This window comes from Rhynchophorus ferrugineus, unplaced genomic scaffold (genome assembly GCF_030347505.1).
Source record: "Rhynchophorus ferrugineus isolate W39M unplaced genomic scaffold, kcgeb_rfMv2 rfM7, whole genome shotgun sequence".
In the NCBI taxonomy this organism is placed as follows: Eukaryota; Metazoa; Arthropoda; class Insecta; order Coleoptera; family Curculionidae; genus Rhynchophorus; species Rhynchophorus ferrugineus.
In genome coordinates, this window is record NW_027472586.1 from 22,533,392 (window position 1) to 22,550,149 (window position 16,758).

Below are 16,758 nucleotides of genomic sequence, written 5' to 3' on the forward strand. Positions count from 1 at the left end.
GCTAATTCATAAGACCATTTTACAATTCTGGCCCAAGTTAGAAGCAGAGCCAATATTGCAAGATGTCGATAGTCCATATCTCGGAAACTATAAGAGATAATGCAATTTGGCAATCAGCAACGTAATTAGCATGCCGAATATTACTTGGAATGTGAATTGGAGCGAAATCGCTAATTCATAAGACCATTTTACAATTCTGGCCCAAGTTAGAAGCAGAGTCAATATTGCAAGATGTCGATAGTCCATATCTCGGAAACTATAAGAGATAATGCAATTTGGCAATCGGCAACGTAATTAGCATGCCGAATATTACTTGGAATGTGAACTGGAGCGAAATCGCTAATTCATAAGACCATTTTACAATTTTGACCCAAGTTAGAAGAAGAGCCAATATTGTAAAATGTCGATAGTCCATATCTCGGAAACTATAAGAGATAATGCAATTTGGCAATCGGCAACGTAATTAGCATGCCGAATATTACTTGGAATGTGAATTACAACGAAATCGCTAATTCATAAGACCATTTTACAATTCTGGCTCAAGTTAGAAGCAGAGCCAATATTGCAAGATGTCGATAGTCCATATCTCGGAAACTATAAGAGATAATGCAATCTGGCAATCGGCAACGTAATTAGCATGCCGAATATTACTTGGAATGTGAATTGGAGCGAAATTGCTAATTCATAAGACCATTTTACAATTTTGACCCAAGTTAGAAGCAGAGCCAATATTGTAAAATGTCGATAGTCCATATCTCGGAAACTATAAGAGATAATGCAATTTGGCAATCGGCAACGTAATTAGCATGCCGAATATTACTTGGAATGTGAATTACAACGAAATCGCTAATTCATAAGACCATTTTACAATTCTGGCCCAAGTTAGAAGCAGAGCCAATATTGCAAGATGTCGATAGTCCATATCTCGGAAACTATAAGAGATAATGCAATTTGGCAATCGGCAACGTAATTAGCATGCCGAATATTACTTGGAATGTGAATTACAACGAAATCGCTAATTCATAAGACCATTTTACAATTCTGGCCCAAGTTAGTAGCAGAGCCAATATTGCAAGATGTCGATAGTCCATATCTCGGAAACTATAAGAGATAATGCAATTTGGCAATCGGCAACGTAATTAGCATGCCGAATATTACTTGGAATGTGAATTACAACGAAATCGCTAATTCATAAGACCATTTTACAATTCTGGCCCAAGTTAGAAGCAGAGCCAATATTGCAAGATGTCGATAGTCCATATCTCGGAAACTATAAGAGATAATGCAATTTGGCAATCGGCAACGTAATTAGCATGCCGAATATTACTTAGAATGTGAATTGGAGCCGAAATCGCTAATTCATAAGACCATTTTACAATTCTGGCCCAAGTTAGAAGCAGAGCCAATATTGCAAGATGTCGATAGTCCATATCTCGGAAACTATAAGAGATAATGCAATTTGGCAATCGGCAACGTAATTAGCATGCCGAATATTACTTGGAATGTGAATTGGAGCGAAATCGCTAATTCATAAAACCATTTTACAATTCTGGCCCAAGTTAGAAGCAGAGCCAATATTGCAAGATGTCGATAGTCCATATCTCGGAAACTATAAGAGATAATGCAATTTGGCAATCGGCAACGTAATTAGCATGCCGAATATTACTTGGAATGTGAACTGGAGCGAAATCGCTAATTCATAAGACCATTTTACAATTTTGACCCAAGTTAGAAGAAGAGCCAATATTGTAAAATGTCGATAGTCCATATCTCGGAAACTATAAGAGATAATGCAATTTGGCAATCGGCAACGTAATTAGCATGCCGAATATTACTTGGAATGTGAATTACAACGAAATCGCTAATTTATAAGACCATTTTACAATTCTGGCTCAAGTTAGAAGCAGAGCCAATATTGTAAAATGTCGATGGTCCATATCTCGGAAACTATAAGAGATAATGCAATTTGGCCATCGGCAGTGTAATTAGCATGCCGAATATTACTTGGAATGTGAATTACAACGAAATCGCTAATTCATAAGACCATTTTACAATTTTGACCCAAGTTAGAAGCAGAGCCAATATTGCAAGATGTCGATAGTCCATATCTCGGAAACTATAAGAGATAATGCAATTTGGCAATCGGCAACGTAATTAGCATGCCGAATATTACTTGGAATGTGAATTACAACAAAATCGCTAATTCATAAGACCATTTTACAATTCTGGCCCAAGTTAGAAGCAGAGCCAATATTGCAAGATGTCGATAGTCCATATCTCGGAAACTATAAGAGATAATGCAATTTGGCAATCAGCAACGTAATTAGCATGCCGAATATTACTTGGAATGTGAATTGGAGCGAAATCGCTAATTCATAAGACCATTTTACAATTCTGGCCCAAGTTAGAAGCAGAGTCAATATTGCAAGATGTCGATAGTCCATATCTCGGAAACTATAAGAGATAATGCAATTTGGCAATCGGCAACGTAATTAGCATGCCGAATATTACTTGGAATGTGAACTGGAGCGAAATCGCTAATTCATAAGACCATTTTACAATTTTGACCCAAGTTAGAAGAAGAGCCAATATTGTAAAATGTCGATAGTCCATATCTCGGAAACTAGAAGAGATAATGCAATTTGGCAATCGGCAACGTAATTAGCATGCCGAATATTACTTGGAATGTGAATTACAACGAAATCGCTAATTCATAAGACCATTTTACAATTCTGGCTCAAGTTAGAAGCAGAACCAATATTGCAAGATGTCGATAGTCCATATCTCGGAAACTATAAGAGATAATGCAATCTGGCAATCGGCAACGTAATTAGCATGCCGAATATTACTTGGAATGTGAATTGGAGCGAAATTGCTAATTCATAAGACCATTTTACAATTTTGACCCAAGTTAGAAGCAGAGCCAATATTGTAAAATGTCGATAGTCCATATCTCGGAAACTATAAGAGATAATGCAATTTGGCAATCGGCAACGTAACTAGCATGCCGAATATTACTTGGAATGTGAATTACAACGAAATCGCTAATTCATAAGACCATTTTACAATTCTGGCCCAAGTTAGTAGCAGAGCCAATATTGCAAGATGTCGATAGTCCATATCTCGGAATCTATAAGAGATAATGCAATTTGGCAATCGGCAACGTAATTAGCATGCCGAATATTACTTGGAATGTGAATTACAACGAAATCGCTAATTCATAAGACCATTTTACAATTCTGGCCCAAGTTAGAAGCAGAGCCAATATTGCAAGATGTCGATAGTCCATATCTCGGAAACTATAAGAGATAATGCAATTTGGCAATCGGCAACGTAATTAGCATGCCGAATATTACTTAGAATGTGAATTGGAGCGAAATCGCTAATTCATAAGACCATTTTACAATTCTGGCCCAAGTTAGAAGCAGAGTCAATATTGCAAGATGTCGATAGTCCATATCTCGGAAACTATAAGAGATAATGCAATTTGGCAATCGGCAACGTAATTAGCATGCCGAATATTACTTAGAATGTGAATTGGAGCCGAAATCGCTAATTCATAAGACCATTTTACAATTCTGGCCCAAGTTAGAAGCAGAGCCAATATTGCAAGATGTCGATAGTCCATATCTCGGAAACTATAAGAGATAATGCAATTTGGCAATCGGCAACGTAATTAGCATGCCGAATATTACTTGGAATGTGAATTACAACGAAATCGCTAATTCATAAGACCATTTTACAATTCTGGCCCAAGTTAGAAGCAGAGCCAATATTGAAAGATGTCGATAGTCCATATCTCGGAAACTATAAGAGATAATGCAATTTGGCAATCGGCAACGTAATTAGCATGCCGAATATTACTTGGAATGTGAATTACAACGAAATCGCTAATTTATAAGACCATTTTACAATTCTGGCCCAAGTTAGAAGCAGAGCCAATATTGCAAGATGTCGATAGTCCATATCTCGGAAACTATAAGAGATAATGCAATTTGGCAATCGGCAACGTAATTAGCATGCCGAATATTACTTGGAATGTGAATTGGTGCGAGATTGCTAATTCTTAAGACCATTTTACAATTTTGACCCAAGTTAGAAGCAGAGCCAATATTGTAAAATGTCGATAGTCCATATCTCGGAAACTATAAGAGATAATGCAATTTGGCAATCGGCAACGTAATTAGCATGCCGAATATTACTTGGAATGTGAATTACAACGAAATCGCTAATTCATAAGACCATTTTACAATTCTGACCCAAGTTAGAAGCAGAGCCAATATTGCAAGATGTCGATAGTCCATATCTCGGAAACTATAAGAGATAATGCAATTTGGCAATCGGCAACGTAATTAGCATGCCGAATATTACTTGGAATGTGAATTACGACGAAATCGCTAATTCATAAGACCATTTTACAATTCTGGCCCAAGTTAGAAGCAGAGCCAATATTGCAAGATGTCGATAGTCCATATCTCGGAAACTATAAGAGATAATGCAATTTGGCAATCGGCAACGTAATTAGCATGCCGAATATTACTTGGAATGTGAATTGGAGCGAAATCGCTAATTCATAAGACCACTTTACAATTTTGACCCAAGTTAGAAGCAGAGCCAATATTGTAAAATGTCGATAGTCCATATCTCGGAAACTATAAGAGATAATGCAATTTGGCAATCGGCAACGTAATTAACATGCCGAATATTACTTGGAATGTGAATTACAACGAAATCGCTAATTCATAAGACCATTTTACAATTCTGGCCCAAGTTAGAAGCAGAGCCAATATTGCAAGATGTCGATAGTCCATATCTCGGAAACTATAAGAGATAATGCAATTTGGCAATCGGCAACGTAATTAGCATGCGGAATATTACTTGGAATGTGAATTGGAGCCGAAATGGCTAATTCATAAGACCATTTTACAATTCTGGCCCAAGTTAGAAGCAGAGAAAATATTGCAAGATGTCTATAGTCCATATCTCGGAAACTATAAGAGATAATGCAATTTGGCAATCGGCAACGTAATTAGCATGCCGAATATTACTTGGAATGTGAATTATAACGAAATCGCTAATTCATAAGACCATTTTACAATTCTGGCCCAAGTTAGAAGCAGAGCCAATATTGCAAGATGTCGATAGTCCATATCTCAGAAACTATAAGAGATAATGCAATTTGGCAATCGGCACCGTAATTAGCATGCCGAATATTACTTGGAATGTGAATTGGAGCGAAATTGCTAATTCATAAGACCATTTTACAATTTTGACCCAAGTTAGAAGCAGAGCCAATATTGTAAAATGTCGATGGTCCATATCTCGGAAACTATAAGAGATAATGCAATTTGGCCATCGGCAGTGTAATTAGCATGCCGAATATTACTTGGAATGTGAATTACAACGAAATCGCTAATTCATAAGACCATTTTACAATTTTGACCCAAGTTAGAAGCAGAGCCAATATTGCAAGATGTCGATAGTCCATATCTCGGAAACTATAAGAGATAATGCAATTTGGCAATCGGCAACGTAATTAGCATGCCGAATATTACTTGGAATGTGAATTACAACAAAATCGCTAATTCATAAGACCATTTTACAATTCTGGCCCAAGTTAGAAGCAGAGCCAATATTGCAAGATGTCGATAGTCCATATCTCAGAAACTATAAGAGATAATGGAATTTGGCAATCGGCAACGTAATTAGCATGCCGAATATTACTTGGAATGTGAATTGGAGCGAAATCGCTAATTCATAAGACCATTTTACAATTCTGGCCCAAGTTAGAAGCAGAGCCTATATTGCAAGATGTCGATAGTCCATATCTCGGAAACTATAAGAGATAATGCAATTTGGCAACCGGCAATGTAATTAGCATGCCGAATATTACTTGGAATGTGAACTGGAGCGAAATCGCTAATTCATAAGACCATTTTACAATTTTGACCCAAGTTAGAAGAAGAGCCAATATTGTAAAATTTCGATAGTCCATATCTCGGAAACTATAAGAGATAATGCAATTTGGCAATCGGCAACGTAATTAGCATGCCGAATATTACTTGGAATGTGAATTACAACGAAATCGCTAATTTATAAGACCATTTTACAATTCTGGCTCAAGTTAGAAGCAGAGCCAATATTGCAAGATGTCGATAGTCCATATCTCGGAAACTATAAGAGATAATGCAATCTGGCAATCGGCAACGTAATTAGCATGCCGAATATTACTTGGAATGTGAATTGGAGCGAAATTGCTAATTCATAAGACCATTTTACAATTTTGACCCAAGTTAGAAGCAGAGCCAATATTGTAAAATGTCGATAGTCCATATCTCGGAAACTATAAGAGATAATGCAATTTGGCAATCGGCAACGTAATTAGCATGCCGAATATTACTTGGAATGTGAATTACAACGAAATCGCTAATTCATAAGACCATTTTACAATTCTGGCCCAAGTTAGAAGCAGAGCCAATATTGCAAGATGTCGATAGTCCATATCTCGGAAACTATAAGAGATAATGCAATTTGGCAATCGGCAACGTAATTAGCATGCCGAATATTACTTGGAATGTGAATTACAACGAAATCGCTAATTCATAAGACCATTTTACAATTCTGGCCCAAGTTAGAAGCAGAGCCAATATTGCAAGATGTCGATAGTCCATATCTCGGAAACTATAAGAGATAATGCAATTTGGCAATCGGCAACGTAATTAGCATGCCGAATATTACTTGGAATGTGAATTGGAGCCGAAATCGCTAATTCATAAGACCATTTTACAATTCTGGCCCAAGTTAGAAGCAGAGCCAATATTGCAAGATGTCGATAGTCCATATCTCGGAAACTATAAGAGATAATGCAATTTGGCAATCGGCAACGTAATTAGCATGCCGAATATTACTTGGAATGTGAATTACAACGAAATCGCTAATTCATAAGACCATTTTACAATTCTGGCCCAAGTTAGAAGCAGAGCCAATATTGCAAGATGTCGATAGTCCATATCTCGGAAACTATAAGAGATAATGCAATTTGGCAATCGGCAACGTAATTAGCATGCCGAATATTACTTGGAATGTGAATTACAACGAAATCGCTAATTCATAAGACCATTTTACAATTCTGGCCCAAGTTAGAAGCAGAGCCAATATTGCAAGATGTCGATAGTCCATATCTCGGAAACTATAAGAGATAATGCAATTTGGCAATCGGCAACGTAATTAGCATGCCGAATATTACTTGGAATGTGAATTACAACGAAATCGCTAATTCATAAGACCATTTTACAATTCTGGCCCAAGTTAGAAGCAGAGCCAATATTGCAAGATGTCGATAGTCCATATCTCGGAAACTATAAGAGATAATGCAATTTGGCAATCGGCAACGTAATTAGCATGCCGAATATTACTTGGAATGTGAATTACAACGAAATCGCTAATTCATAAGACCATTTTACAATTCTGGCCCAAGTTAGAAGCAGAGCCAATATTGCAAGATGTCGATAGTCCATATCTCGGAAACTATAAGAGATAATGCAATTTGGCAATCGGCAACGTAATTAGCATGCCAAATATTACTTGGAATGTGAATTGGAGCGAAACTTCTAATTCATAAGACCATTTTACAATTTTGACCCAAGTTAGAAGCAGAGCCAATATTGTAAAATGTCGATGGTCCATATCTCGGAAACTATAAGAGATAATGCAATTTGGCCATCGGCAGTGTAATTAGCATGCCGAATATTACTTGGAATGTGAATTACAACGAAATCGCTAATTCATAAGACCATTTTACAAATTTGACCCAAGTTAGAAGCAGAGCCAATATTGCAAGATGTCGATAGTCCATATCTCGGAAACTATAAGAGATAATGCAATTTGGCAATCGGCAACGTAATTAGCATGCCGAATATTACTTGGAATGTGAATTACAACAAAATCGCTAATTCATAAGACCATTTTACAATTCTGGCCCAAGTTAGAAGCAGAGCCAATATTGCAAGATGTCGATAGTCCATATCTCGGAAACTATAAGAGATAATGCAATTTGGCAATCAGCAACGTAATTAGCATGCCGAATATTACTTGGAATGTGAATTGGAGCGAAATCGCTAATTCATAAGACCATTTTACAATTCTGGCCCAAGTTAGAAGCAGAGTCAATATTGCAAGATGTCGATAGTCCATATCTCGGAAACTATAAGAGATAATGCAATTTGGCAATCGGCAACGTAATTAGCATGCCGAATATTACTTGGAATGTGAACTGGAGCGAAATCGCTAATTCATAAGACCATTTTACAATTTTGACCCAAGTTAGAAGAAGAGCCAATATTGTAAAATGTCGATAGTCCATATCTCGGAAACTATAAGAGATAATGCAATTTGGCAATCGGCAACGTAATTAGCATGCCGAATATTACTTGGAATGTGAATTACAACGAAATCGCTAATTCATAAGACCATTTTACAATTCTGGCTCAAGTTAGAAGCAGAGCCAATATTGCAAGATGTCGATAGTCCATATCTCGGAAACTATAAGAGATAATGCAATCTGGCAATCGGCAACGTAATTAGCATGCCGAATATTACTTGGAATGTGAATTGGAGCGAAATTGCTAATTCATAAGACCATTTTACAATTTTGACCCAAGTTAGAAGCAGAGCCAATATTGTAAAATGTCGATAGTCCATATCTCGGAAACTATAAGAGATAATGCAATTTGGCAATCGGCAACGTAATTAGCATGCCGAATATTACTTGGAATGTGAATTACAACGAAATCGCTAATTCATAAGACCATTTTACAATTCTGGCCCAAGTTAGAAGCAGAGCCAATATTGCAAGATGTCGATAGTCCATATCTCGGAAACTATAAGAGATAATGCAATTTGGCAATCGGCAACGTAATTAGCATGCCGAATATTACTTGGAATGTGAATTACAACGAAATCGCTAATTCATAAGACCATTTTACAATTCTGGCCCAAGTTAGTAGCAGAGCCAATATTGCAAGATGTCGATAGTCCATATCTCGGAAACTATAAGAGATAATGCAATTTGGCAATCGGCAACGTAATTAGCATGCCGAATATTACTTGGAATGTGAATTACAACGAAATCGCTAATTCATAAGACCATTTTACAATTCTGGCCCAAGTTAGAAGCAGAGCCAATATTGCAAGATGTCGATAGTCCATATCTCGGAAACTATAAGAGATAATGCAATTTGGCAATCGGCAACGTAATTAGCATGCCGAATATTACTTAGAATGTGAATTGGAGCCGAAATCGCTAATTCATAAGACCATTTTACAATTCTGGCCCAAGTTAGAAGCAGAGCCAATATTGCAAGATGTCGATAGTCCATATCTCGGAAACTATAAGAGATAATGCAATTTGGCAATCGGCAACGTAATTAGCATGCCGAATATTACTTGGAATGTGAATTGGAGCGAAATCGCTAATTCATAAAACCATTTTACAATTCTGGCCCAAGTTAGAAGCAGAGCCAATATTGCAAGATGTCGATAGTCCATATCTCGGAAACTATAAGAGATAATGCAATTTGGCAATCGGCAACGTAATTAGCATGCCGAATATTACTTGGAATGTGAACTGGAGCGAAATCGCTAATTCATAAGACCATTTTACAATTTTGACCCAAGTTAGAAGAAGAGCCAATATTGTAAAATGTCGATAGTCCATATCTCGGAAACTATAAGAGATAATGCAATTTGGCAATCGGCAACGTAATTAGCATGCCGAATATTACTTGGAATGTGAATTACAACGAAATCGCTAATTTATAAGACCATTTTACAATTCTGGCTCAAGTTAGAAGCAGAGCCAATATTGTAAAATGTCGATGGTCCATATCTCGGAAACTATAAGAGATAATGCAATTTGGCCATCGGCAGTGTAATTAGCATGCCGAATATTACTTGGAATGTGAATTACAGCGAAATCGCTAATTCATAAGACCATTTTACAATTTTGACCCAAGTTAGAAGCAGAGCCAATATTGCAAGATGTCGATAGTCCATATCTCGGAAACTATAAGAGATAATGCAATTTGGCAATCGGCAACGTAATTAGCATGCCGAATATTACTTGGAATGGGAATTACAACAAAATCGCTAATTCATAAGACCATTTTACAATTCTGGCCCAAGTTAGAAGCAGAGCCAATATTGCAAGATGTCGATAGTCCATATCTCGGAAACTATAAGAGATAATGCAATTTGGCAATCAGCAACGTAATTAGCATGCCGAATTTTACTTGGAATGTGAATTGGAGCGAAATCGCTAATTCATAAGACCATTTTACAATTCTGGCCCAAGTTAGAAGCAGAGTCAATATTGCAAGATGTCGATAGTCCATATCTCGGAAACTATAAGAGATAATGCAATTTGGCAATCGGCAACGTAATTAGCATGCCGAATATTACTTGGAATGTGAACTGGAGCGAAATCGCTAATTCATAAGACCATTTTACAATTTTGACCCAAGTTAGAAGAAGAGCCAATATTGTAAAATGTCGATAGTCCATATCTCGGAAACTATAAGAGATAATGCAATTTGGCAATCGGCAACGTAATTAGCATGCCGAATATTACTTGGAATGTGAATTACAACGAAATCGCTAATTCATAAGACCATTTTACAATTCTGGCTCAAGTTAGAAGCAGAACCAATATTGCAAGATGTCGATAGTCCATATCTCGGAAACTATAAGAGATAATGCAATCTGGCAATCGGCAACGTAATTAGCATGCCGAATATTACTTGGAATGTGAATTGGAGCGAAATTGCTAATTCATAAGACCATTTTACAATTTTGACCCAAGTTAGAAGCAGAGCCAATATTGTAAAATGTCGATAGTCCATATCTCGGAAACTATAAGAGATAATGCAATTTGGCAATCGGCAACGTAATTAGCATGCCGAATATTACTTGGAATGTGAATTACAACGAAATCGCTAATTCATAAGACCATTTTACAATTCTGGCCCAAGTTAGAAGCAGAGCCAATATTGCAAGATGTCGATAGTCCATATCTCGGAAACTATAAGAGATAATGCAATTTGGCAATCGGCAACGTAATTAGCATGCCGAATATTACTTGGAATGTGAATTACAACGAAATCGCTAATTCATAAGACCATTTTACAATTCTGGCCCAAGTTAGTAGCAGAGCCAATATTGCAAGATGTCGATAGTCCATATCTCGGAAACTATAAGAGATAATGCAATTTGGCAATCGGCAACGTAATTAGCATGCCGAATATTACTTGGAATGTGAATTACAACGAAATCGCTAATTCATAAGACCATTTTACAATTCTGGCCCAAGTTAGAAGCAGAGCCAATATTGCAAGATGTCGATAGTCCATATCTCGGAAACTATAAGAGATAATGCAATTTGGCAATCGGCAACGTAATTAGCATGCCGAATATTACTTAGAATGTGAATTGGAGCGAAATCGCTAATTCATAAGACCATTTTACAATTCTGGCCCAAGTTAGAAGCAGAGTCAATATTGCAAGATGTCGATAGTCCATATCTCGGAAACTATAAGAGATAATGCAATTTGGCAATCGGCAACGTAATTAGCATGCCGAATATTACTTAGAATGTGAATTGGAGCCGAAATCGCTAATTCATAAGACCATTTTACAATTCTGGCCCAAGTTAGAAGCAGAGCCAATATTGCAAGATGTCGATAGTCCATATCTCGGAAACTATAAGAGATAATGCAATTTGGCAATCGGCAACGTAATTAGCATGCCGAATATTACTTGGAATGTGAATTACAACGAAATCGCTAATTCATAAGACCATTTTACAATTCTGGCCCAAGTTAGAAGCAGAGCCAATATTGCAAGATGTCGATAGTCCATATCTCGGAAACTATAAGAGATAATGCAATTTGGCAATCGGCAACGTAATTAGCATGCCGAATATTACTTGGAATGTGAATTACAACGAAATCGCTAATTCATAAGACCATTTTACAATTCTGGCCCAAGTTAGAAGCAGAGCCAATATTGCAAGATGTCGATAGTCCATATCTCGGAAACTATAAGAGATAATGCAATTTGGCAATCGGCAACGTAATTAGCATGCCGAATATTACTTGGAATGTGAATTGGTGCGAGATTGCTAATTCTTAAGACCATTTTACAATTTTGACCCAAGTTAGAAGCAGAGCCAATATTGTAAAATGTCGATAGTCCATATCTCGGAAACTATAAGAGATAATGCAATTTGGCAATCGGCAACGTAATTAGCATGCCGAATATTACTTGGAATGTGAATTACAACGAAATCGCTAATTCATAAGACCATTTTACAATTCTGACCCAAGTTAGAAGCAGAGCCAATATTGCAAGATGTCGATAGTCCATATCTCGGAAACTATAAGAGATAATGCAATTTGGCAATCGGCAACGTAATTAGCATGCCGAATATTACTTGGAGTGTGAATTACGACGAAATCGCTAATTCATAAGACCATTTTACAATTCTGGCCCAAGTTAGAAGCAGAGCCAATATTGCAAGATGTCGATAGTCCATATCTCGGAAACTATAAGAGATAATGCAATTTGGCAATCGGCAACGTAATTAGCATGCCGAATATTACTTGGAATGTGAATTGGAGCGAAATCGCTAATTCATAAGACCACTTTACAATTTTGACCCAAGTTAGAAGCAGAGCCAATATTGTAAAATGTCGATAGTCCATATCTCGGAAACTATAAGAGATAATGCAATTTGGCAATCGGCAACGTAATTAGCATGCCGAATATTACTTGGAATGTGAATTACAACGAAATCGCTAATTCATAAGACCATTTTACAATTCTGGCCCAAGTTAGAAGCAGAGCCAATATTGCAAGATGTCGATAGTCCATATCTCGGAAACTATAAGAGATAATGCAATTTGGCAATCGGCAACGTAATTAGCATGCGGAATATTACTTGGAATGTGAATTGGAGCCGAAATGGCTAATTCATAAGACCATTTTACAATTCTGGCCCAAGTTAGAAGCAGAGAAAATATTGCAAGATGTCTATAGTCCATATCTCGGAAACTATAAGAGATAATGCAATTTGGCAATCGGCAACGTAATTAGCATGCCGAATATTACTTGGAATGTGAATTATAACGAAATCGCTAATTCATAAGACCATTTTACAATTCTGGCCCAAGTTAGAAGCAGAGCCAATATTGCAAGATGTCGATAGTCCATATCTCAGAAACTATAAGAGATAATGCAATTTGGCAATCGGCACCGTAATTAGCATGCCGAATATTACTTGGAATGTGAATTGGAGCGAAATTGCTAATTCATAAGACCATTTTACAATTTTGACCCAAGTTAGAAGCAGAGCCAATATTGTAAAATGTCGATGGTCCATATCTCGGAAACTATAAGAGATAATGCAATTTGGCCATCGGCAGTGTAATTAGCATGCCGAATATTACTTGGAATGTGAATTACAACGAAATCGCTAATTCATAAGACCATTTTACAATTTTGACCCAAGTTAGAAGCAGAGCCAATATTGCAAGATGTCGATAGTCCATATCTCGGAAACTATAAGAGATAATGCAATTTGGCAATCGGCAACGTAATTAGCATGCCGAATATTACTTGGAATGTGAATTACAACAAAATCGCTAATTCATAAGACCATTTTACAATTCTGGCCCAAGTTAGAAGCAGAGCCAATATTGCAAGATGTCGATAGTCCATATCTCAGAAACTATAAGAGATAATGGAATTTGGCAATCGGCAACGTAATTAGCATGCCGAATATTACTTGGAATGTGAATTGGAGCGAAATCGCTAATTCATAAGACCATTTTACAATTCTGGCCCAAGTTAGAAGCAGAGCCTATATTGCAAGATGTCGATAGTCCATATCTCGGAAACTATAAGAGATAATGCAATTTGGCAACCGGCAACGTAATTAGCATGCCGAATATTACTTGGAATGTGAACTGGAGCGAAATCGCTAATTCATAAGACCATTTTACAATTTTGACCCAAGTTAGAAGAAGAGCCAATATTGTAAAATTTCGATAGTCCATATCTCGGAAACTATAAGAGATAATGCAATTTGGCAATCGGCAGCGTAATTAGCATGCCGAATATTACTTGGAATGTGAATTACAACGAAATCGCTAATTTATAAGACCATTTTACAATTCTGGCTCAAGTTAGAAGCAGAGCCAATATTGCAAGATGTCGATAGTCCATATCTCGGAAACTATAAGAGATAATGCAATCTGGCAATCGGCAACGTAATTAGCATGCCGAATATTACTTGGAATGTGAATTGGAGCGAAATTGCTAATTCATAAGACCATTTTACAATTTTGACCCAAGTTAGAAGCAGAGCCAATATTGTAAAATGTCGATAGTCCATATCTCGGAAACTATAAGAGATAATGCAATTTGGCAATCGGCAACGTAATTAGCATGCCGAATATTACTTGGAATGTGAATTACAACGAAATCGCTAATTCATAAGACCATTTTACAATTCTGGCCCAAGTTAGAAGCAGAGCCAATATTGCAAGATGTCGATAGTCCATATCTCGGAAACTATAAGAGATAATGCAATTTGGCAATCGGCAACGTAATTAGCATGCCGAATATTACTTGGAATGTGAATTACAACGAAATCGCTAATTCATAAGACCATTTTACAATTCTGGCCCAAGTTAGAAGCAGAGCCAATATTGCAAGATGTCGATAGTCCATATCTCGGAAACTATAAGAGATAATGCAATTTGGCAATCGGCAACGTAATTAGCATGCCGAATATTACTTGGAATGTGAATTGGAGCCGAAATCGCTAATTCATAAGACCATTTTACAATTCTGGCCCAAGTTAGAAGCAGAGCCAATATTGCAAGATGTCGATAGTCCATATCTCGGAAACTATAAGAGATAATGCAATTTGGCAATCGGCAACGTAATTAGCATGCCGAATATTACTTGGAATGTGAATTACAACGAAATCGCTAATTCATAAGACCATTTTACAATTCTGGCCCAAGTTAGAAGCAGAGCCAATATTGCAAGATGTCGATAGTCCATATCTCGGAAACTATAAGAGATAATGCAATTTGGCAATCGGCAACGTAATTAGCATGCCGAATATTACTTGGAATGTGAATTACAACGAAATCGCTAATTCATAAGACCATTTTACAATTCTGGCCCAAGTTAGAAGCAGAGCCAATATTGCAAGATGTCGATAGTCCATATCTCGGAAACTATAAGAGATAATGCAATTTGGCAATCGGCAACGTAATTAGCATGCCGAATATTACTTGGAATGTGAATTACAACGAAATCGCTAATTCATAAGACCATTTTACAATTCTGGCCCAAGTTAGAAGCAGAGCCAATATTGCAAGTTGTCGATAGTCCATATCTCGGAAACTATAAGAGATAATGCAATTTGGCAATCGGCAACGTAATTAGCATGCCGAATATTACTTGGAATGTGAATTACAACGAAATCGCTAATTCATAAGACCATTTTACAATTCTGGCCCAAGTTAGAAGCAGAGCCAATATTGCAAGATGTCGATAGTCCATATCTCGGAAACTATAAGAGATAATGCAATTTGGCAATCGGCAACGTAATTAGCATGCCAAATATTACTTGGAATGTGAATTGGAGCGAAACTTCTAATTCATAAGACCATTTTACAATTTTGACCCAAGTTAGAAGCAGAGCCAATATTGTAAAATGTCGATGGTCCATATCTCGGAAACTATAAGAGATAATGCAATTTGGCCATCGGCAGTGTAATTAGCATGCCGAATATTACTTGGAATGTGAATTACAACGAAATCGCTAATTCATAAGACCATTTTACAATTTTGACCCAAGTTAGAAGCAGAGCCAATATTGCAAGATGTCGATAGTCCATATCTCGGAAACTATAAGAGATAATGCAATTTGGCAATCGGCAACGTAATTAGCATGCCGAATATTACTTGGAATGTGAATTACAACAAAATCGCTAATTCATAAGACCATTTTACAATTCTGGCCCAAGTTAGAAGCAGAGCCAATATTGCAAGATGTCGATAGTCCATATCTCGGAAACTATAAGAGATAATGCAATTTGGCAATCAGCAACGTAATTAGCATGCCGAATATTACTTGGAATGTGAATTGGAGCGAAATCGCTAATTCATAAGACCATTTTACAATTCTGGCCCAAGTTAGAAGCAGAGTCAATATTGCAAGATGTCGATAGTCCATATCTCGGAAACTATAAGAGATAATGCAATTTGGCAATCGGCAATGTAATTAGCATGCCGAATATTACTTGGAATGTGAACTGGAGCGAAATCGCTAATTCATAAGACCATTTTACAATTTTGACCCAAGTTAGAAGAAGAGCCAATATTGTAAAATGTCGATAGTCCATATCTCGGAAACTATAAGAGATAATGCAATTTGGCAATCGGCAACGTAATTAGCATGCCGAATATTACTTGGAATGTGAATTACAACGAAATCGCTAATTCATAAGACCATTTTACAATTCTGGCTCAAGTTAGAAGCAGAGCCAATATTGCAAGATGTCGATAGTCCATATCTCGGAAACTATAAGAGATAATGCAATCTGGCAATCGGCAACGTAATTAGCATGCCGAATATTACTTGGAATGTGAATTGGAGCGAAATTGCTAATTCATAAGACCATT